We start from the raw sequence: 2,903 nt of genomic DNA on the forward strand, positions 1-2,903 counted from the left end.
ACACATTAAAAGATAAGAAGAGTTATCCCAGAGAATCTCACGTGTGTAGCATGTACACAAGGGAAACTCATTGATAGGCCATCACCAGTCAAAGAGACTAAGTAAATAATAAACTGGTGAATACATGTCCCAAGCGTTTAAATGATTATGGTATGTCCATGGGGGTAAGTGTGGACAATTCTGTGATACATGTCCATACTAAGAACGGCTTGGCCGAAATCTTTTAAAACGAAAATAGCTGATTGATAGACCATAACTTATGAGGTCAAAACTCCCATTCACAGCTTGGGCCACACGAAATTTACATGCACCTAAGTTAATACGAATCAGGCCATTTAGTGAGCATAGATATCCTCTATCACAATTATTAACGGGTCAAGAGCCAGACATACCCCATCATAAGACATTTGGATGTGTTGTCTATGTACTAATTGCTCCACCACAGAGAACTAAGATGGGACCTCAAAAGGAGGATGGAGATATATGTACTAAAAGTTTTCGTTTAAAGCAACGACCCATACCCCACAGCTCTTAATTCATATTTTTGTTTTTTACAATTAACTTAAAAACTAAAATAACATAACTTTTAATAATATTTATTTATTTTGAATTATTATACTTAGCTTAATTTTTAAATAATACCAAAATTTGTATTAATAAAACAATCAAAATAAGAACATATTTATTTTTTAAGTAAGATATTTACCCATTTTTTAAGACAATAGTTGATTAAGAACATAATTATTTTAAAACTATAAAAATTAAGAACATAATTATTTTTTAGGTAAAGAAATAGTGGATTATAATGAAAATGACGTTTTTTTTTGTATCCAAATGAAATGAGAGTAGTCTCTATATATAGATAAAAAAATTTTGAATTTTGATATAATATTTATATTTTTAAAAAAAGTTTTATCATCAAATAAATATGTTTGAATTATTGGGTGAGGATAAAAAACAAAAGAAATCTGCACAGCCAATCAAAACACAACATTTAAATCTTTTCTAAATTTTTTTTAAAAAAAATCGTGATAAAACCTTTTCTGCCCAATCTGAAGGCGACATGTGGCAGTGCTGGCCACAAAAAAAAAGTTTCAACCGTTGAAACTTTACAACAGTTGTTTATGCCACATAGATAAGCCAAATTTATCAACACCCTTATACGATGGTTTCAAGTGTTGAAAAGTGTTTTCAACACCCCCATTGCGGGTGGTCTTATAACATAGACTAGAGACTTTGTTTGGGCTACGCTCGAGCTTATACAAATATCATTGTATATATTTTTATTTTAACACACATATATATATATATATATATATATATATATTAAATATATATTTAATCGATGTTATAAAAATATAAATTGTAAATTGAATTAAATATGAGTGAAATTTTATTGTGAGTATATTTTTTTACAATCTAAAATATGTATGGGATGGTGAGAAAATGTGAAATTAGTAAATAATTTGTTAAACTTTAGTTATTCACTAAAAGAAAGAAGAATTTGTAAAGTTTTTTTCATTTTTAAAATACAATTTAATTAAAACTCACAGTTTATATATAGTTTATAAGCTTTAAAAATGGATATATTTTGATGATAATATTAATCAATAAATTTGTTAATAAAACTCATAAAAATAATAAAAAATTTACAATTATTACTATTAATTTTTGATATAAATTATTTTTAATTATAAATAATAAAAAATTTAGTATGAACATTTTGATTAAAAAAATTTCCTTTCGTACTGGATGCCCTATGCGGTGGCTTGAGTCGATTGCGCTCCGGACGGCCCTGAGCCAAACAGAATTTAGTTGTTATAATCAACACTTGGAATCATATAAAATCATATTTATTCATATATCAAATGTAAATTGTTTTGTACACATTTATCTTAAAATTAAAGATCCCAATGAAAATTTATCTTGTTATCAGTTAATATATATATATATATATATATATATATATATATATATATTACAGTCGGTCCGCCCTAAGGGCAAAAAGTAATAAAAATTATTCTATATAAATTTATATTAATTTATGAAACATTATAAAAACATTGTATATCGAAAGCGATATTATAAACAAATAAATAATGAATAAGATTTTTAGATTAAATTTACAGTAATCTTCATTATTCTCTATTTTTCAGAGTAAAGAATTTATATCTTCATTACATGTAAATTATTTGATGTTTTGTTAACTTGGTTTGCATAATTTGGTTGTTGTTTCTAGCTGTAAGATTTGCTCGTAACAACTGTTAGTGGTATGATTATATTGTTATTTTGTTTTGGTCGTTATTCATCAATAATGATTAGTTTGAATAATCCCCTATATATTATTTGTGAAACATTACAACTTCTTTTTGTATCCACATGTCATCACTAGGATGATTCTTAGAATTATTAGAGAAATAGGTTGGTCCATCTCATTATATAATAAGCTTTTTATTAAACTAACCATAAATTAATTATTAATATCATTTATTATTTCATTAAATAAAGATTACGGAATTGCCTAATAAAGATTTGATAATAAAGATTTGATAAAAAAAGTATCTTCTATCAAATTTGTTTAATTTAAAACTATTAAAATAATATTTTTAAAAACACAATAACCATATTATAAAAATTTACATTTTTCTGTATATTTTATATTTTGAATTTTAAAAAATGACTATAAATTACTAAAACTGTTAAAAGTCTCACATTCAAATTTTGCGATCCATGGTTTAAAATTTTTGTTATGACAAAATACAAATGATTACAAAATTATATAAGTAAAAGTCTAATTTAATTAATCATTAAGATTTAAAATATATATGTATATATATCATTCTAAATTAAACTATAAACCATATTGAATAAATAAATATTTTAGTTTCAAAATTTACTTTGAA

This window comes from Brassica oleracea, chromosome C4 (genome assembly GCF_000695525.1).
Source record: "Brassica oleracea var. oleracea cultivar TO1000 chromosome C4, BOL, whole genome shotgun sequence".
Lineage (NCBI taxonomy): Eukaryota > Viridiplantae > Streptophyta > Magnoliopsida > Brassicales > Brassicaceae > Brassica > Brassica oleracea.